Below are 22,409 nucleotides of genomic sequence, written 5' to 3'. Positions count from 1 at the left end.
CAGAGTCACAAAGAAAATAAATATCCAAAACCACCATCCCCAAATGCTGTGTTTATTTGTTTATGCCCTGCCTTTAAGAACAGAAACGCTTCCAAGGCAATTTACAAAGAAATAAAAGGAACAATATTTTAAGGTAGAAATGCAGCAGCAAAAATGTATATGGACCTAATGTAAGATCAGTCCAGAAACAGCTTTGCCGACAAATCCATGGAGGATACACTTAACAATGACTAACTAATCATAATTCCTGTGTTTCCTCCAGTGTGCCCTTCTGAAAACCAGTTGCTGGGAATACCAAGTGGGAAGAGTGCTGTTGTGCTCAGGTCCTGCTTGTGAGCTGAACTGGATAACATAACCCAGCAAAGCTCTTCTCAGGTTCTTATTATCAAAGCATGCTTAATCCCATACCTAAATGCCATGTGGCTTGATGTTAAGCTGATAGGGGAGGGAATTCCACAGCTGTGGAGCCACTGCTAATAAGACCCTATCCCCGGTACTGATGAACCTAAATTCTGCTAATGACAGAGCAGAGAAAAGGGACTCTGAAAGCCTGAGTAAGTCCTTTTGAGCCCAGACTATCCTCTGAATTATCTGATCTTAGACCATTCAGACCAGAGGTGGCCAATGTGTTGCACTCTAGATATTTTTGGACTATTGGCCTGTTGAGCTGGGCATTGCAGTTCAAAATTTGTAGGTCACCACATGGGTTATTTCTGATTTAGAACTCTAAAGGTTCACTAGAAGTTTAAACTGAGCCCAGAAACAAACCAACTTGCTAGCTTTCTGTAGTAGCTGCATTTTGAACCAATTGACGTTTCCGGCTGTCTTCTCCCGATGCAAGAGTGAAGAGTGCCTCTCATAAAACACATCCTGAAAGGCATTAAAAATGAGGCATAAAACAGCACAGAATTTTAAAAACTGAACAAACACAGATTACCAGGGAGCCACCAATTAAAAGACTAAGACAGGATTTATTTATTTATTTATTTTTTAAAAAAAAGGCTGGCGGGAGGGGGGAATAAAGCACTACATCTTTGGGGAAGTCATTCTATAATTAGTCTGCTAGCCCAATAGGTTCTTTCCATGGTAGTCAGCTATTGCAGCTATCTTTGGGGAGGCACCCAGAGAAGGTTTTCTGCCTTAGTAGGTATGAGAAGAGGCAAACCTTAACAAAGCCTTGTCCCAAACCACAAGGAGGCTTAAAGGTAGAAAAGCAGTATTATGAACTGCTCCTAGAAACAGACCGGAAGTAGGTGGTGGCAATGAAGCATTGGCATAATGAGTTGTATCCAATGTTAGTCATACTCAGAGTAGACCCATTGAAATTGATGGACATGATTAACTTGGCACCATTAATTTTAATGGCTCTATTCCACCTAAATTCTACTAGTAGAAATTAGTTGGAGACAACCCAATATGTTCAAATTGTCCAGTCCCAGTGAATAATCTTGCAATTATATTCCGGATTAACTGAAGGTTTCAAAGACAAATGGTGGATGTTTCAGTTCAAGTTAAGGATGAACCTGCTAAAGCTTGAGGGTGGAGCAGCCACATTACCTTCAAAAAAGCCTACGGTTCAGTTTCCAACTACAAGGATCACGTCAGCTAGCAGATGACAAGAAAGACTTGGGAAGCCAATTTATGCTGCGTCAGATACATTGGTCCATCTAGCACAATATTGTCTACATCAGGGGTGGGCAAGGTATACCTCACCTGGGCCCGTTCACTCCAGCGGAGATCCCTCCGTGGGCCAGATCGCCCGCAATTTTCAGCCTCTGCACAGACGCAATTTTCGATGCCACGGAAGCAAGTCCACGCGCCACACTGCGTCGGTTTAGTGCTACACGCGGGGACTCACCGAGTGGACGGCTCGGTTCAGGGGCGGCTTGTGGACCGGTTAAACGACCCCCATGGGCCGCTTGTGGCCCATGGGCCTTAGGTTGCCAACCCCATGTCTACATTGTATGGCAGGGACTCTCTAGGATTTCCATCAGATGGTCTTTTGCAGCCCAACCTGGAGGTGTCAGGGATTGAATCTGGGATTTCTGTGTGCAAGCCAACTGCTCTACCACTGAGCTACGCCCTGCATAGCAACACAGGAAGTTGCCTTACATCCCACCCAATATTTCTGCATGGGAAAACGAGACAAACACACACCGCCCAAACTCCTCACTCTTTCTCCCAACCCTCGCATCTGAATTTGCATTCTGTCTCGCCTTCCCCCTGCCTGAATTCCTCACTCTTCCTACCATCCATCCTGCCTGAAGTTGTGCTCTTTCTCGCCCCCACCTGTCCAATCTTCATGTAGCAACCACCCCTTCCCTGCCGCTTTACCTTCACTGGCTGTCTTGCCACCGCTGTGGCTGCTGTGGCTAGGCCTCAGCAGTAGGCCTTCTTTTAGCCTTCTTGTGGACTTATTGTCTTGCCATGGCCAGCGGAAGTGGTGTGCCTGCTTCCAGAAGTGTGCTATGCTCTCTTCCGGGTGTACTGGGTGTACCGCCCAGTTTCAAATCTTCCATATCTGGGTAAGGTAATTGAGAGAGCGGTTGCTGAAAAGCTTGGCAGGCTTCTGGAGGAAACATCGGCTTTAGATCCATTTCAGTCCGGTTTCCATCCTGGTTTTGGGACCAAGACGGCTCTGGTTGCCCTCACAGATGATCTCCGTAGACAACTGGATCGAGGCGGGTCAGGACTGCTGATCCTTTTAGATTTGTCAGCAGCCTTTGACATGGTCGATCATGATCTTCTGGACCACCGCCTCGCAGACGTGGGGATACAGGGCATAGCCCGTAACTGGCTGTGCTCTTTTATCTCTGGTCGGGGACAGAGGGTGGCACAAGGGAGGGAAATGTCGTCGCGCCATTCCTTGGTGTGTGGAGTGCCGCAGGGCGCAATTCTCTCCCCGATGCTTTTTAACATCTTTATGCACCCCCTTGCCCAGATTATCCGGAGCTTTGGGCTGGGCTGTCACCAATATGCTGATGACACTCAGCTCTATCTGCTGATGGATGGCCACACCAACTCGGCCCCGAACACACTGACCAGATGCTTGGAAGCTGTGGCTGGATGGTTTCGTGGGAGCCGATTGAAACTAAATTCTTCGAAGACAGAGGTCCTATGGCTGGGTCAGGATGGCATGGGGATGAGGGACCAACTCCCTTCTCTTGCAGGGGCCCAATTAGTGCCATTGCCTTCCGTTAAGAGTTTGGGTGTAATCCTTGATGCCTCCCTTTCCATAGAGGCACAAGTTACAGCAACAGCCAAGGCGTCATTTTTCCACCTTCGCCGCATCAAGCAGTTGGTCCCTTACCTTTCCCGCCCCAACCTGGCCACAGTGATCCATGCAATGGTCATCTCCAGGCTTGACTACTGTAATTCGCTCTACGCGGGGCTGCCCTCGAAGCTGACCCAGAAACTCCAGAGGGTGCAGAATGCTGCAGCGAGGCTCCTCATGGGGTCTCTGCCACGGGAGCATATTCACCCAGTGCTTTTTAAACTGCACTGGCTCCCGGTAGAGTACAGGGTCAGGTTTAAGGTGCTGCTTTTGACCTTTAAAGCCCTTCACGGCCTAGGACCCTCGTACCTACGGGACCGCCTCTCCCGGTATGCCCCATGGAGAGCCTCAAGGTCCATAAATAGCAACACCCTAGTGGTCCCGGGCCCTAAGGAAGTTAGATTGGCTTCAACCAGAGCCAGGGCCTTTTCAACTCTGGCTCCGGCCTGGTGGAACGCTCTGCCTCATGACACCAAGGCCCTGCAGGATCTGATTTCTTTCCGCAGGGCCTGTAAGACAGAGTTGTTCCGCCTGGCCTTTGGGTTGGAGCCAATTTGATTCCCTCCTTCCCTTTCTTTCTTTTTTCCTTTCCTTCTCTTCCTGCGATGAGGCTACATTTTAATGTTTTAATGTTTCCATATTTTAATGTTGTATTTTAATTTTGTTCTTAAGTTGTAATCATTCAATTTGTTTTTATTATTGCTTGTAAGCCGCTCTGAGCCTGGCCTTGGCTGGGGAGGGCGGGGTATAAATAAAAATTATTGTTATTATTATTATTATTATTATTATTATTATGGTGGTGGTAGCAGAGGCCATGGTGACAGCGCAAGAGGTCATGGCAGAGGTTGCTCCGGCCACCCCAGAAGAGATGGCAGAGGCGAGGAGGCAGAAGTGGGACCCGCTGGAATTCAAGCAGAAGCAGGAGCGGCTTCTGTGAATCCGTTACTGTTAAGTTGTGGGTGAACATATCAGACGACACAGCGATTCTTCAAACAGCTCTTGTTTATTCACAGGCCAGAACAGAACTGAACTGAAAGGTTCAGCCAGCCTGCTTATATAGAGCTCCACTACAACGCAACAGTAACCACTTTCTGTAACTATCCAATCACTGAACGTCACTTTCAATCCCTTATTTGCAGAAGTGGACCTGCATGAAAACTATCTACAGTATCCCCCTGCTGGCCCAGGGTGAGAACTTCAGTACATAACAGTTACGTCCCACTTAATTCAGATGGACTGGGTACTAGGACCATAGTGTACACTGACCCTCAGCAGCTCTCCAGGATTTTAGACAAAGGGACCTTCTCATCCAGTCTAGAGATGCTGGGAACTGAACCTGGGACCTTCTGCATGCAAAGAAGATGCTCCCCCACTATGCTATGGCCCTTCTCCATGACATGTCTCTCCCTGAGACCATGAGAAGCCACTGGCAGCTGGAGTACCCAATACTGGGTTAGATGCATCTGGTATAAGGCATATTTCCAAGTTCCTGGTGCCTTCTGAAGTAAAGGGCTGAGGGGTACACCAAAGAATTTCTGTGCTAAGCATTCATTCAACTTACGTAACAGTACAGTGGTGCCTCGCAAGACGAAATTAATCCGTTCCGCGAGTCTCTTCGTCTTGCGGTTTTTTTGTCTTGCGAAGCACGGCTATTAGCGGCTTAGCGGCTATTAGCGGCTTAGCGGCTATTAACGGCTTAGCGGCTTAGCGGCTATTAACGGCTTAGCGGCTTTAAGAAAAAGGAAACAAACTCGCAAGAACTCGCAAGACGTTTCGTCTTGCGAAGCAAGCCCATAGGGAAATTCATCTTGCGGAACGACTCAAAAAACGGAAAACTCTTTCGTCTTGCGCGTTTTTCGTCTTGCAAGGCATTCATCTTGCGAGGTACCACTGTAATTTATTTCAGAGAGAGAGAGAGAAGCCACCTATTTCTAAAACAACAACAAATGGAATATGACCTTAATCTGGTGTGACACTAATAGTTTGCAGGTTGCACTCAGCAAGTAGGCTCTAAATATCTCACTGGCTCAGTGCAAAATATCTGAATGACTCCTGGGCACACCAACACTGGTGTGTGTGTGCGCTCCCAGCACTGAAAATTCCCCTCCTGAAAAAGGAGGTGTGGCCCAGTTTTTGCAGGGGGGAAATCACATGATACGGGCATGAACTCCTTCGCTAGCCAAAAACAGAATCTCAGCACAGCTGTTTGCCATTTTGTCTCTCGTGTACATGCCGCCCTGCCCTCCATCTGAGCATTTCCCTATGTTCCCTTTAATATTCCTCTCTTGCTTTCAAACACCTCCCTGTGCCAACTTCCTTCAAAACCCTTTTATGGAGTCACAATTTCATATAAATAGCCTTTGCAGCTAGCCAGGTACTCTACAGCCATCTAAAACCTTGAAGCTGGTGAGCCTTGGACTTGGTTATTTTAACACATTTGCAAATACGTGCCTATTTTATAGTTTTGTTTTTCATCTTTTCATCTTTGCCTGTTGTTATAATTGTTCTCTCCATTTTATAGACATTATAAAATATAATAATAATAATAGCAATAATAATAATAATAATAATAATAATAATAACTTCACAAAAAAGAATAAGAACAAGCTAGTGTAGTGGAGAAAGTCAAAGCCTCCTAGAGCCGACTGCATGTCTCTGTCACCTAAGCACGCCTTTGCAATCTGCAGAAACGTTTTGTCCCAAGCCCCGGAAAAGCCCCAGCACGTTTTCTATTGGCTGTCCCAAGACAATCAACCCCATTAATTTATCAGAAAGGGACCTGCTTTTTCACTTGTAAAGCCAACAGCCACTCAGCAAGCAACAAAGGCCACCTTCAAAAAAAAAAGGTTGCAAGCGACAACAGATGGGCCTTTGATTAGAAAGCTGTTTGAAATATTTCTCAATATCTTGAATCACCTGCCGAAGGTCAAGGGAGCTCTCTGCCACTTCACTCAAACCCTCCTTTCAACCTGGGCACTGCCCTTTTGCAGCAAGTTCTCAACCCAACATCTAGAAGGAGCTGCCAAACGAATCAGACCTGGACATCAGGGAAATGTGAAGGTGAAATCCTGCCTGCCTGTCTTTTGGGACCTGACTGCCTACCTGTCTTTTCAGGTGAATGCCGATATTCCATACGGCTTGCCAGCTTGTCAGCTGCAAGGCAGGTGACCTTCCAGCCTGTGATGTGACAAGTTAATTAAAAAGACCAACCCTATGAAAAATGAAAGGGACCATAGGAGCACAAGCCTACAAACTAGATTGGGCTGGAAGGATCTGCTCTGCATAGCGATGGGGCTTTTGAAGTCACTTAACTCACGTGTTAATTTGCTTTTACCTTCTTCTAAGAGGGATTGAAGGTTGCTTCAATAGGATAAAGATGGCAAACATCAGTGGAAGCTTTGTTTAACTAAAATAGTGTAAGATGAGCCCTGCTGGATCTGGCCAAATTGTTTTACTTGCTTTATTCATAAAAATGCCTCAAAGCAACTTACCAACACAATAGAAATACAGTGGTGCCTCGGGTTAGAGACGCTTCAGGTTACAGATGCTTCAGGTTACAGACTCCGCTAACCCAGAAATAGTACCTCGGGTTAAGAACTTTGCTTCAGAATGAGAACAGAAATTGTGCTCTGGCAGCATGGCAGCAGAGGGAGGCCCCATTAGCTAAAGTGGTGCTTCAGGTTAAGAACAGTTTCAGGTTAAGAATGGACCTCCAGAATGAATTAAGTTCTTAACCCGATGTACCACTGTACTCTAATCAATTACATAAACACAAAAACAAAAACAACTCTTGGCACCTTAACAAACTGCAGCTCCCATAATTCTTTGGGGCATCCAATGTTGGGCAGGGAGGATGCGGTACTCCAGAGCAAATCTCTTGTCTCAAATAAGGTAGAAGCACCCCATATGTAATCAGAGTTTATCATTTTTCTATAAGCCACTTTCTTGATGAATGGGATAGAAATTAAGTAAGCAAAGGAACCAACAAACATAGGAAATACCCAGCCAGACTATTATCGTTGGGGATCTGCTGCAAACAGTTGTGCCCCAAAAAAGAAAAAGTCAATTTCCAAAGGAATCCATCATTGGCCTAGCCTCTGTGCCCATAAACACTGCTCTACAAAGTCTGAGCACACTAATTTTTACAGTCATTTAAGGCGAAAAAACATCCAAGTGGCGGTATTCCACAGCATGCTTTTGACTTAATTTGCAGGAAATGAAACAATATCACTCAAGGGAGCCGCATCTCGACAGCACCCTGCGCAAGCTAACCAAATTCTCTTGAATTGTATTCTTGTATTGTCACTGATGATCCCATAGGGTAATAGGAAAATCAAACACAGCCAGTCGCCAGAGTGACACAGTGGAGATTAATGTCAACTTTTATCTGTCAGTTTGACGAGCTCTCCCGCACTGGCATGAAATTTTAAAGGTGCGGTGTCAAAACAAAATGAAAAAGCCGTAATGTTCTCAATCTACTGTTCTCAGAGGGATAGGAGCAAAGGAGAGGAATAGAGAGAAATCAATTTAACGATCAAGAGCACGGATACTTGACTTTCTCTATTGCCTTGCTAGCTTGCTTGCTTTCCCCCTCCCACTCCCAGCCTGGAAATGGTTGTGGGTTTTATTTCTTGAAGCTAAATCACGAAACGATGCAAGCAAGGAAGGAAGGACAAATAATGTGGAAAAAGAAGTACACCCCGGATTTCAAATGCAACTGTTCGATTGTATTTTCCTTCATGTATTTTTAAGGACAGGGGCACACTACTGCCAAAATGCAGCCCTATGTCATTCTCATCCACTCTCTCCCACCACCCCTGTGACAAAACCAAATGCGCTCCATTAAACTGGCCACTGCTTCTAAAGATGGAGAAGGATGGAGTGCAATCATATCTCATCACCCTTTGTTGTTGTTTTTCACATTCCAAGGAGAGGAGAGGAGAGGAGCTCACGACTGACATGCTTCACTCAGAGAAGGGCAAATCTGTCAATTTTGTTTTCCCTCAGTTTTTCATTGCTCCAATCTGAAATTTCTCGTTGTTTCCAATTTTCCACATTTCCACATAAGTTTGCAATGTTTGTAAAACTCCTCATGAAAATTAGAACCAGCATTTTAGTGCAAATTTCTCTTAATATGCACATTCTGAATGCAGTTTTGACTTGCATGCACATTTTTGCACATTTTGCATTTTTTGCAATTATTCTTCCAGTTTTGTATGTTATTTTGCATTTTCGTATGTTATCCATGCATTCATATGCACACTTTCCCCTAGTATATGTATTTTTGTCCACATTACTTGGCAAGAGAACTGCATTGCAAAATTCAGAGAAGTGTGGATTTCAATGATTTGCATATTTTTTCAGGCAGTATGAATCAGTTATGTTCACCTTGAAATGCAAAGTGAATTTCTTCCCCCAGCTCTAATCATTCATATAGTTTAATACAGCCCTTCCGCTTTGAATGAATGAATTTTTATTTGCGTCAGACATCGGCTTCCTTCCGCTTCCTATAGCAGTACATGTCACCATCTACCTGTCCCCATTCTCACAGTGGTCACCTAGATGCTTCTACGGGAAGCCCACAAGGAGAACTTGAGCACAATAGCTCTCTCACCACCTGCAGTTTCCAGAAACTGGTATTCAGAAGCAATACTTCCTTTGACTGTGGAGGTGGAGCACAGCTATCATGGCTGATATCTAGTAGCCATTGATAGTTCTGGAGATCTTAAAAGAAACACACACTATTTTCGTTGGACTAATAAAGGTATTGTCCCACCATGGATTTGGAGTTTTCTTCTTCTTTATGAGTCAACACAGCTATCTCTACTTTTGATTATGTTGGCCAGAACACTGGAAATAGAAAGAAAAGTGGTGGTTTTCATGAGTCCCCTGGAGAAGTTATAGAGAGGATGGTCAGGTCCTGAGGGGGAATGGGAAGAGCTCAGGGAGTGAGAGGACCTTGGAGAGGGTCCTAGAGGGATGGAGAAGTGACTGCTGTACCCTAAGAAGGGTCTGAGCATATGGAGGGGGCCAGAGATTCAGGGAATGAAGATCTGAATCCATGGGAGGAACCAGGTACAGTGGCAGAGGAGTGCTCTGCCCTTCTGACATCACACACCTCCTGTGGTGGAGCTACCTCCAGCACCTCCTTCTTCAGGGGAGATGACTGAGACTAAATCAAACACTGAGCCTACATTGACACCACATCCATCTCCAAGGACATGAAGATGCCAGTGCTGACAGAATTCACAAACCCAACCCACTCAGAGGAGTGCCTGTTTGCTTGCCCAGTTCCAGGACATTGGCTGTTTGCCACCTCATTCTTCCAAAGGAAGGTGCAGGGGGCATGCTGCTTGTTGCATCAACATCTTAGCTTGACTTAGCCACCACTTATGCACCTGTTACACCTTGTAACCTTGCCTATGTACTGATCTGATTGATGCATTAAGGACTTTAGTGGAAACAGAACTGGGAATCTAAGTTCTTCATCTGGCAGTGGGGGCCAGGACAGTGGTGTTGGTGATGACAGTGGTGGATTTAGGGCAGCATGGCCAGTTTCACTACACTGGATGCCAAGCCTAGGGGGTGCTGCAAGGCATTGCAACTATGAGATAGTGAATTGAGCAGAATGGAAGATGAGAGGTGGGGGGCACCGAATTTTGTGACACTGAAATTTGAAAGACCAAAGTCAGCCCCTGGTGATGATGATGAAAGCAGGAGTTGTTAGCTTAAGAAAATGTGAGCAAATGAAACTTATGGTGGGGTGGGGAGAAGAGCACACACAACAGCATCTGACCTTTGAAGTTCCCTTGAAAAATGCCTCATTGAAGGGAGTAATGAATGCAGGATTGAAACAATTTGATAAGCACCTACAGGTTATGCCTTTGGATAATTACAGGTTGTCACAGGGATGAGATGGAGATCTTGGACATGCTTATTACTTTAATTCACCGGTGGGAAGGTCATAACAGACCATCAAGGAGTTGTTTTTGATGGAAGGGCAACAGAGAAAAAACTTGGCAATTAAGAAGCACAATCCACATTTTTTTGAAATGAAGGAACCGGCCCTGTTCTCACAACCATACATAATGTTTTCACTCCGGGACAAAGGAGTGTACCCCAAACTCAGCATAAGGCAGAGATGATGCCAAATAGATGTGCTGACTTTGAAATGGTAGCTCAAGATGTTTGTGACTGCTGTTATTTTAAACAGCGTGATTTTGCAATTCCCAGCATCTCCATTTTGGGAAGGGCAAACTGGATGTCTATTTTTCTCTTTCTCCCCCTCCCCCCTCCGGCTGTTACATATTGGTGCACCTATGAATTCCTTGGGAATGGAATGACTGTTGAACCACTCTGGAACTAATCGGTCTTTGAAGGGAATAGGGGTCTTCTAAGGCAGAGGTTTTAAACCTTTTGGAGTCTATGGCTCCCTTAACCAACTACATTCTTTCTGCGGCACACCTGTGAGGTTCAGGAGCCCGTTTATGTCACCCATTGCCTGCAGGGCTGGCAGCCTCTCACCCTTTTTTGAACACCCTCCCTTGTGGAGTGTTCCCTCAGCCTCCTCTCCTCTCCCCTCTACTTGGGAGTCTTCTGGACAGCTGCTGCCTCCGTCCCTGGTCTCCAAGCTGCCCCCCTGCCCCGCCCCAAAGAGAGGTGCCTCCCAGAGGCACCATTTGCCTGCAGAGCTTATAGCCAGGGCTGCTGCAATAAACAGCTGTGCAAGCCTTTGGGAGGCAGAGATGCAAGAAAGCATCAGAGAAGGGAGGGAAGGAAAGAGGGACCGAGGCCGGTGCTGCCCACAACACCCCTGGCCATCATTCAAGGCAGGCACCCCAGGGTGCCACGACATACTGGTTGAAAACCACTGTCCTAAAGTAAAGGACCCCAGACGGTTCAGTCCAGTCAAAGGCGACTATGGGGTGTGGCACTCATTTCGTTTTTCAGGCAGAGGGAGCCGGCGTTTGTCCACAGACAGCCTTCTGGGTGGCTAGCATGACTAAACCACTACTGGCGCATGGAGGACCATGATGAGTGCCAGAGTGCATGCAAATGCTGTTTACCTTCCTGCCACATTGGTACCTATATATCTACTTGCACTAGTGTGTTTATGAACTGCTAGGTTGGCAGGAGCTGGGACAGAGCAACGGGAGCTCACCCCATCTTGCAGATTCAAACTGCCGACCTTCCTATTGGCAATCCCAAAAGACTCAGTGGTTTAGACCACAGTGCCACCTGCATCCTTGTAGGGTCTCCTAATACCACTCAGCACCCTTAACAAACTACAGCCCCCAGGATGTGTTGGGAGAAGCCATGACTGTTTAAACCAATATGATACTGGTTTAAATGTATAATGCAGATGGGGCCAAAGTTCATATTTGGGCAATTAACGCTTTGTCACATCCTTGTAAATACCCTTAAACTGCTCCTTCTGCTAGTTACTGAAGTAAGGCAGATTCATAAATAAATCTTCACTGTATCGTAGTTACATTAAGAAAACTATCTCCCGTGGAGAAGTTGCCACTGATACCAGGTGTAAGAAAGGAGCAAAGCACCTTTGTGTTCATTCAACTCCTTTTTAGTGTGGGAAGTCAAATGGGGAAATTTTACAGCTGGAAAATCTGCTTTAAATATACACACATACTACCCACCTGGTGCATGAGTGTCCAGAGCTTTTCCTGGAAAAGTGATGTTTTGGATGGGGAAAGAACTTTCTGAAATACAAACAAAAACATAAACCAGGTCACCATCTTCAAAAAATTTTTTGCACAGCAGTATTCAAAATGCAAATAGCCGAGGCACATTAAATATTAAACAAAAAAGACGCACTTCCTGTTTTGTAATTAAAACTCTTATTTCATATTTCACACTGTGCTATGGAGAGGTCACACTGTAATTCTGCAAGGTTTCACAGCTTCCTTGTTTGCAAATAAAGTGTGTGGGAACAAGTAGAAAAGGAGGGGGTGGGGTGAAGCATCCATCAAAATTCATATATCAGTGAAAGTAACATATAAAAATACATTATTTGGGGGAAATTGTTTTGCAAAAAAAGTGTGTTTAAGTCTAAATTGCATACCATTGTGTAGATTGGTATAGTTCATTGCATTAAAATGCTGATGAATTTTCACGAGGACCAGTGCTTCTGTATAAAAAAAATAACAAAAAAGTAAAATGATGTGGAATTGCAGAGAACCTAACTTAAGTTTCAGCAGGTGAGAAACAGAGGCACCAAAATTGAACAATTTGCCCATCCCTAATGATCTTCCATCACTCTGCCCAAACTGTAATCTCCATAGGCAGTGGTCTGACTTTTTACATATATATATAAAATACTGGAAAATGTTAGGTTTGTAGATGATGCTGTAGAAATAACTGCAGTGGCAATAACAGCAATGTTATTGTCATTGCAGGAGGAGGGGCTCAGTGGCAGAGCGCATACACAAGATCTCCAGTTAAATCTTTGGTGTCTCCTGTACAAAGAATCAAGGCACAGGTAATGTGAAAATTTGCCTTTGCCTGAAACCCTAGGGAGCCCTTGCAAAGAAAAGCAGTCAGTGATGGGATAGATGGACAAAACATGTGACATGTTATAAGGCAGCTTTCTATGTCCTGTCACAGGATGGGAATCCCTTAGGGAGGAAAGTCATCATTACACAATGATGCAGAGAATGCTTTGCAAGCAGAAGGGCTCAGGTTCAGCCCTCAGTATTTTCACCAAGAGCAGCCTTTGCAAACCCGGTGACCTCCAGATGTTTTGAATGACAACTCCTGCCATTTGCAGCCAGCATTGGGAACGTTGTGCTGGCAGGGACTGATGATGGGAGTTGTGATCCAGATCTCTGAAGAGCACCATGTTGACGAAGGTTAAGTTAAAGGACTTCCATGCAGTGGTGAACCTGGATACTTGTTTTTCCCCAGACCCTGGACTTAATGGTCATACGTGAGCCCCCCACACTTTAAAGCAAAGATGGGGGAACCTATGGTCTTCCAGATGCTCTTGGACTCCCATTATCCTTGATGGCCACGTTGGCTGGGGGCTATGGGAGTCAGAGTCCAGCGTCTAGAGTCTCAACCACTGGTTTAGATTCCCTCTCTTTAGATTCTAAAGTTTAGATTCTAAAGTATATTACTTTCCTTACTTCAAAATGTGGTATGTTGGTCCTGCTGTGTTAGGGGGCTCTCCTGCTTATTCTGCTGCAATTGTGCCCCAACGTCTGGCCCTGATCTTCAAGGGTACAATTGTGGTGAAGGACCACAATGGAAGAGCATCTGCTTTGCATGCAGAATGTCCCACGTTCAATTCCCAATTGCATCTCCAGGTAGGACTGGGGAAGAACACGATCTGAAAGCTGCTGCCTGTCACTATTGACAATGCTGAGGTAGATGGACCAGTGGTCTGACTCGGTGTGGGGCAGTTTCCTATGTTCCGAAGATCATAGGAAGCTTCCATCTACTCAGGCAGACCATTGGTCCATCTAGCTCAGTATCATCTACACTGACTGACAGCATCCCTCCAGGGTTTCAGGCAGGGAGCATCCACCAGCCCATCTGGAAGATGTCGGAGATTGAACCTGATTGCAAATCAGATACTGTACCACAGAGTTTTTGGCTATAATGAATCTGACCACAGCTCTCCGGCATCCCAGAGAAGGTCTTTCCCAGCTCTGCCTGGGTATACTGGGGACCTTCCACATGCAAGGCAGATCATTTACCGCTAAGTTACAGTCCTTCCCCTGTGTAAGGGTAGCAAAGCTGGGGAGGCCGCCAACCTGAGAGCCAACTACCAGTCGAGGAGACAAAACATGACTGGGATTGAACCAATAATCACAGAATCATAGAATTGGTAAGGAAAAACCTTTGACAATGCACAGTTGAGCCACTGCAGCACCAGAAGCCAGTAGACGCAATCCTCATTTCCCACCACTTTCTTTCCTCTTTGCCTGTTCCAAGCTTCCAAATTCTACAGGGCAAACTGGGCACTGGTGCAGGTTTCAGAGGATTCTCATCCCATCAATTGATGGATCTCTCTCTCTCTCTCTCTCCTCTCTCTCTCTCATAGGTAATCACATCCCCCAGGGGATACAGGTTCACATATTTCCTAGGCATGCTCAAATCTGTCCATTTCAGATTCATTTTCTCAGTTCCCCCGCCTCTTAAGTTCAGTTCTCCACATTTCCACATGTGGCTGCATTAAAAAAATGATAATTCATCAGCCTTTCCGTAGGAATTTCTCCTCATATACAAGTTTTTGCATGTAATTTGGCTAGTAAACACACTTGCAAAGCAACTTCCCTGAATTGCAATGCATTTGTGTGTACCTTATTTTCCCCAATATATGCATTTTATGCACACTTTACCCTAGTATTTGCATTTTTCTACTCATTGCTCAGCTGGAAAACTGCACAGCAAAATTTGAAAGACAACTGTGTTTTGGTTTGTGTATTGTTTTGGAAAGTGCAAGTTAGGTACGGTTCACCTTTAAAATGTGAACTGATTTCTGCCCTCATTCCGAAACCTTTTGTGCCTGTTGAGCTGGCATATGCAGGTTATAGGAGACTGACATGAGGTTTCTGCATAACAACATAACATAACATAACATAACATAACATAACATAACATAACATAACATAACATAACACATAACATAAAACATAACATAACATAACAACACAACACAACACATCATAACATAATATCATCATCATCATCATTTGAAGCAGAATTTCAATGTCTCCTGTTTTATCCAATGATTCTTCATTCATTAAATAAGCTCTGTGCTCTTTTTGCACCAAATGCTGGGAAGGTGAGCAGCCTTAGGCTTCAGCGCCATCTGCTGCTCAGACAACATATGTAACTTCCTTTATATATCAAGGTGGGCTTTTCTTCTGCCTATTTCTTTTGCTTGCAAAATAGTTGCCTGCCTGCATGTCTTATCTATCTATTTCACATATATCCTACCTTTTCCCCCATAGAGCTCAAGATGTGGAGCCCAGAATTCTCCCCACTCCTCAGTCCCTGCAGCAACTCTGTGAGATAGGTTAGGCTGAGAGGCAGCGACTGGCCCAAGGTCACCCAGTGAGCTTCACAGCCAAGTGGGGATTTGAACCCTGATCTTCCCAGCTCCTAGTCCAACACATCACTGTCTGTTCCCCAAATGGCAGCTGGAGACACACAGAGCACATTGAATAAAGATTTTCCTTTTTTCCCTTTGGCAAAGTGAGTGTGATGTAGAGTGGTTAGAGCATTGGTGGGGAGCCTCAGACACAGCAGCCAAATGCAGCCCTCCAAGTTACTCTATTCAGCCCTTGGGACTCTCTCCAGGCCACAACCCCTATCCAGACACTCCCTCTCTTCTCAAGTCACACTCCTCAGCAGCCCCTCTCCACACCCTCCTTGAGTGTTTTTGTATGGCTGGAATGGGTCCTTGAACATCCTGTTCTCACAGGGGCCAACCATATGCCTGTGGGAACCCCGCATGCAGAATTTAGGCACAAGAACATTCTCCCCTCTTGGGGTTTACAGCAATTGGTATTCCAGAAGCATTCTGCCTCTGACTATGGACTGATAGCATAGCCACCGTAACTAGCAGCCATTGGCCATTGTTAGTTCTGGAGAGCTTCAAAGCAACACACACTATTTTGTGACATTTTTGTTGGACTAATAGTTTATGCCCTAACTGTGGATTTACCTTTTTCATATAGATCAGCAGTCATCTTTACTTCTTGCATAAATAACTTGTGTGCTTTACCTCTCACTTCTTTTTGTTCATCACTTTGTGAGATCCAAGCTTTGGAAATCTGGTGATAGTCCAGATGTTGCTGGGTGACAAATCACATCATCTCTGACCACTGGCCATCCTGGCTGGGGCTGATGGGATCCAACAACATCTGGAAGGCCACAGGTCCCCCTCCCAGCTTGAAAGAAATTGAAGCTGACCTCAGCTGGAAAGAAAATGCTAAGCCAGAGAGAGGCTTTGGTTTACGCCAGCAAGGCAGTTCTTAGGCTATTATGATTAATCAACTATTTTTTTTAAAAAAAAATTCTCTCTAATGAGTTGACAGGCCTAATTTACAGCATGTGTAGATATGCACAATGCATGTTGTGTCAAGAACAGGCCACACGGGAGCCCCTAGCTTGCCTGGGGTGGAAAGGAAAGAGATGTGTCTGGATGGTGTTCTTTTCCTCATGCACATGATAAAGAAATGTGCTGTCACAACGAAGCAGTAGATTCAGCCTCACAGCATGCGAGCACAAGAGAGAGAGAGAGCTCCTAAGTATGTGCAGGATTCCACAGGAGCAATTTATGGGCTGAAAATAGATCAAAGGCTTGCTTTGAATTCTCTCTCTCTCTCTCTCTCTCTCTCTCTCTCTCTCTCGTCAGAAAACAAGCCTGTGGCATTCCTTGAGCACCTTCATGTGCCAGGATCTTGAAGTGTGCTCTCTCCGCTTGTTGTAATGAGTCAAACTGGATTTCGGCTGAACACAGACTGACTGCTGTTGCCGGCAGCTTTCCATGCTCACCTCCTGAAAAGTTTGCACAGCATCTGCAAATGCAAGGGAGACTCAAAATCGCTTACAACATTTCCAGCTGGTCCTGTTTTATGTGCGGGGCAATCTCTAGTAAGCCACTGTACCTATTTTTGGTTTTTTTCTGAACAGCCTTATTAAAACATTTGTAGTAGTGCATTTCATCAAATCATCAATTTTTAGAGCTGGAGGAGAGCTCAAAGGTCATCTAGCGACCTAACCCAATTCAACGTGTGTGTTCTGCAAGGCATGATTCAATTACATTATCCCTTGCATTTCTCCATTTTTCTCCTGTTTTGAGGGAGGGCTCCCTTTCAACTTGGTGGTTCTCTACAGTCAGAAATCACAACAGGAAAATATTGCTGATGCCTCATATTATAAGCACAAGACTGTCAGTATTTTGCAGAAGTTATACAATCATATACCAGGACTTTGCACAACTAAAGTAGGATAAAATGTTCTGTCATCCTAGTGCAACAAATCCAGTTCCTTCCCCAGGGTCTCTTGAAGATAACTGTACAAGTCAGGAATCAATGTGCATCCTTAGCTAGCAGCACCGCCCCATGTAAATGTATGTAAATGAACACAAAAGGAAACATCAAGCACCACATACAGACTTTTGTTTCACACACAACACCTCCTGAGGTTTATTTCAAACAGAACTGTTGACAACACACTTTGCAGGATGATCATGCTTTTCTAGTACGCTTTTTTTAACCAAAAGAACAATCACCCCCTTGGCTTCTAAATCAACAGAAGGCGGGTTATAGTAGAGTAAATTAATTCAGCAAGCATAATAGAGCCTTCAGCAACATGCAACAGTGAAAGGACCAGAGGTCATGAAGTGATCCTTTGATGGAGGATTCTCTGTAACAGGGGTGGGAAAGCTGTGACCCCCTCCAGATGTTCGAAAGGCATAGAAATTCATAGAATCAGAGTTGGAAGGAAACATGAGGGTCATCTAGTCCAACCCGCTGCAATGAATGGATCTTTCCCCTGAAAGTGGGGCTTGAATCCACAACTCTGAGACTCTGAGACTGGGAGTCTCATGCTCTATAATAATAAACATATTCTTATTTATACCCCACCCATCTGGCTGGGTTGCCCCAGCCACTCTGAGTGGCTTCCAACACATAAAAACATAACCCAGCATCTTGGCTTAGGGCCCTCGTATCTACGGGACTGCCTCTCCTGATATGCCCCACAGAGGACCTTAAGGTCCATGAATAACCATAGTTTAGAAGTCCCGGGCCCTAAGGAAGTCAGACTATCCTCTGCCAGGGCCTTTTTAGTGATGGCTCCGACCTGGTGGAATGCTCTGTCCCATGAGACTAGGGCCCTTCAGGATTTAATCTCCTTCCGTCGGACCTGTAAGACAGGGTTATTCTTCCTGGCTTTTAATTTGAATTCAGCCTGATCTTTTATTTCCCTTCTTTTCCCTCCCCCTCCCCTTTTATGAAGATCACCCACTCTGAGACCCCACAGCTAATTCTCCCCTGGCCTCCTTGCTGGCTCAAGTAGGACCAATTCAGCCAGCTAGCCCTGGGGATTATCCAATTGATTTTTGAATTTTATTGTTATTCATGTTTTTATACTGTATTTTATGCTGCTTTTATAATTAAGTGTTTTAAATTTGTTGTTTGCCACCCTGAGCCCGGTTTTTGAACCGGGAAGGACAGGGTGTAAATAAAAATTTGTTGTTGTTAGACTCCCACTCCCACCATCTCTGACTACTGGCTATTCTGGCTGGGGCTGGTGTTCACCAATATTCAGAGGGCACTGGGTTCCCCATACCTGGTCAGTTGGCCGCCTGGCTCTCCCATACAGTAGAAAGCTCAGGAAAGGTGGTGGCATTCACAGGCTGAGTTTCACAGTGAGTAGAGCATACCAGAGACTTACGATGGGAATTTGGTTGTTTAGGAGTGGAGCTGGGTCAGAATAGACTGTGGCAGATCGTAAAACCATAAAAAGAAGCTGCTGGATCAAGCCAATGGCTGATCTAGACCAGCATCCTGTTCTCACAGAGGCCAACCCAGATGCCTACGGGAAGCCCACAAGCAGGATCCAAGCACAAGAGCACTGTCCCCTCTCATATTTTCCAGCAACTGGTATTCAGAAGCAGTACTGCCTCTATGCTCTACTTTCATAGTTTGAGGCAGTAGCCATTGATAGCCTTATCCTCCATGATTTTGTACACTCTTACTTTAAAACCATCCAAGTTGGTGACCATCACTACCATCAACAAACAAATGAACCACAGATCATATAAACAGATCAAATGAACAAAAACATTCAGGGCGTAGTATGAAGGGACGCAGGTGGCGCTGTGGGTTAAATCACAGAGTCTAGGGCTTGCCGATCAGAAGGTCAGCGGTTCAAATCCCCACGAGCTCCCGTTGCTGGGTCCCTGCTCCTGCCCACCTAGCAGTTCGAAAGCACAAAGTGCAAGTAGATAAATAGGTACCGCTCCGGCGGGAAGGTAAACGGCGTTTCCGTGCGCTGCTCTGGTTCGCCAGAAGCGGCTTTGTCATGCTGGCCACATGACCCGGAAGCTGTACACCGGCTCCCTCGGCCAGTAAAGCAAGATGAGCGCCACAACCCCAGAGTCGGTCACGACTGGACCTAATGATCAGGGGTCCCTTTACCTTTACCTTTACCTTTATGAAGAAATAGCATATACTGAATACAGTCATACCTCCTGTTACGGACACTTCAGGTTACATGTTTTCGGGTTGTGGACCGCGGGAAACCTGGAAGTAACGGAACGGGTTACTTCCAGTTTTCGCCGCTCGCGCATGCGCAGAAGCGCCAAATCACACCAGCACCAGCACAGACGCAGCCCTTCAGGATGCGAACACTGCAGGTTGCAGACGTGCCTCCGTCATGAATTACGTCTGCAACCCAAGGTTCCACTGTATACATATGGAACCAAAATACCTTTCAGTATTCAACAGTAAAGAAAATGGATGAACCTGACAGGATAACAATGCAGTGTATCAAAGGAATATCAAATGCTCAAACGCCAAAAGACCTTCAGTGGGAAATAAACACACATCACGTGCCAGTTTTTTCTTTTAAAAAAGCAACATGACTCCTTCACTGGCTACTTTCCAAATGGCCCACTGTTTCTCTCCAGTAAAGCAAAAACAGCAACCCAGAACCAAAACCATTCTCCCTTTGAGATGCATATCCTGCAACAACTGTGCAACCCCATGCATGTCTACTCAGAAGTAAATTCCATTTGAAGGGCCTCAGAAATGGAAATTCCCAGCATCCAGTTATCATGCAGCTGTTACAAGATGAGCAAGGCCATAGCAGGTAGACAAACAAGGCAACTGTTGCGAGGTGATCAAGGCCATAAGCAGGGAGATAAACAAGAATGAATAAATTAAGAATTTAACCTTCAAAAGGAGATGTTAGAGCCTGATAGGATAAGAAGGTAAAAGTTTCACTCTCTGTTTATTTGTATAGTCTATAAAATGTGGGCGCACACAGATTGGGGTGCAGATTGCAATGTATTGCACTGCACCATTTGCTTTGCATATGCGAACCAAATAAACTCTGCTTAAAACCTGAATTGGTGTTTGCCTCCAGAATATCGGAGTCACTTGAGGTCAAACATTTCACAGGTGCCTTGACGTCGGATAGGAGGACACCAGGACTCCACAAGGACAGGTCTGTCTTTCCGGCTTGGGGCTGCGGGGACTCTTGACGTTTCAGCGTGCACCAGCCACTATTGGCTAGGAAACTGAAAGTAGGTTGCCACACTCCCAATGCTGTGGATTGGAGGGACACACATCACGAACGGAGCAGAAAAGGTGTGCCAGCTGGGAAACTAGACGTCTCAACCCCAAGGACAGGTTAGTAAAGGGACCCTATTACAGATAGAGAGGAGTGTAAGCTCAGGATGTAAGATGTGACCGAACAGCTCCCTTGGAGAAAGGTGAGCCTGACCAATAAAAGGAGACAGGCTAGGGTTTTAGGTTAGGCTGGGAGGTATTGGTGAGTGGCTCCAAAAGCAAATGATTGTGTGGATGAAAGGGGGACCGTAGAGGAAACCCAACCTGAGTGTGGGCCAATAGGTATTCCCAATTGGAATACCTAGATGTTTATCAGCGTGAGGAACATGAAACATTGAAAGGGAGGGCGAAGTCACAAGATGAAAACATGACAATAGGGAGTCCCAGGGAAGCCCAGATTATGCCCCACCACCAGCCCCAGTGCAGGGACAAGCGCCACAGCCCTGGACCAGTACTTTCCAGTATATACCCCTTTCCACTACTGACTTAATGAACTGGTCAAATACCACCCCACTGTTTGAAAAGGACCCTGGCAAGGGTATCATCTTAATAACTTCCCTGGTGAGCACCCACACCCCGACTTGGGATGACTGTCAGCAAATTCTGCAGCATCTCCTGATGGGTGAAGAAATTCAGAGAGTACATGCGGAAGCTCATTGACATCTAGCCGCCAATGGCATAGGGGCAGCCCAGATCCTGCTCCAGTACCCGCTGAGGGATCCCAATTGAAATTATGATCAGGCTGACCATAGGGCCTTAGTACAGATGAACAGGCAAACCCTGATATAAGGTCTAACACGTGCAGCCAGAAAACCTACCAATATGGCAAAAATTTCTGTAGTACAGAAGCCAGATGAAAGTCCAGCAGCATATTTGGAACGTCTGAAGGAGGCATTTAGGATCTAGACACTGCTAAACCCAGAGAACCCAAACAAGAGCAGAGCACAGCAGTCCTTGTGAGACTTCAGGCCCCGCCCTGGGCCAGGTGGTAAGTGGCAGGAAGGAGCAGGGCCCTCAGGCACTTACACAGGGGAGTCCTCCTGGGCAGCAGGCAGCAAGCAGTCCTTGTGAGGCTTCAGGCTCTGCCCTGGGCCAGATGGTGAGTGGAAAGAGCAGGGCCCTCAGGCACTCACACAGGGGAGAAGAGGCAAGAGAAATATAGGGAAAAGAATTTGAATATGTTGGCAATGGCAATTGGAGAGAAGGAAAAGGGGAAGCATATCTCCTTAGAGGGAAAGGAAAGGGAAGAGGACGTGGAACCAGAGAAAGAGGTAGAGGACGAGGGACGAGACTAGGGAGTAATCAGTGTGCGATATGCAGGCAAGAAGGACATTGGAAAGGCGAGTGCCCGAATAAGGGAGCCCCAGGCCAATGGGGACGGAATCGCGGAATGAGGCCTGGACGAGGAAGAGGAGGAGGAGGGTACAGGCCTCCTGATTGGCAGCACCAGGAAAACCCAACCAATCTGATTGGGTTGGCTAATTATGAATCGCAATAGGACAGCCTGGGTTCACGGCAGGGTTCCCCGGAGCCCATGGTCTCAGTACAAGTGGGGAACCGCCTTGTGAATTTTATGATTGAGACTGGAGCTGCACTATTTTCAGCTAAATGAAATGTTTAAAAAATAGTTTTCAGAGACGGGTTATTCTGAAAAAGAATCTAGATTTCAACAAGAAATTTTGAATAATGAAGTGAAAAATTTATCTAAAATGTATAAAATATTGTTGGAATGGAATACAATAGACGAAGAGGTTAAATCTGTAATGATTAGCTGGGCTAAAGATTTTGGATATAATATTGATTAG

General features: G+C 45.6%; 1 long non-coding RNA gene across 1 annotated transcript; it reads right to left on the bottom strand.

Moving 5' to 3' along the window:
• Positions 1-656: 656 nt before the first annotated feature.
• LOC307207956 lies at positions 657-21,674 on the bottom strand. The gene is made up of 3 exons (XR_013834889.1): positions 21,423-21,674; positions 11,929-11,991; positions 657-870 (listed from the first exon to the last, which is right to left on the bottom strand). It is a non-coding gene; the product is annotated as an uncharacterized lncRNA (long non-coding RNA).
• Between the last annotated feature and the right edge of the window lie 735 nt (positions 21,675-22,409).

This window comes from Podarcis cretensis, assembly GCF_951804945.1.
Source record: "Podarcis cretensis genome assembly, chromosome: Z".
Taxonomy (NCBI): Eukaryota; Metazoa; Chordata; class Lepidosauria; order Squamata; family Lacertidae; genus Podarcis; species Podarcis cretensis.
Note: the sequence above shows the minus strand (reverse complement) of the source record. Positions and strands in the feature narration are given on the sequence as shown.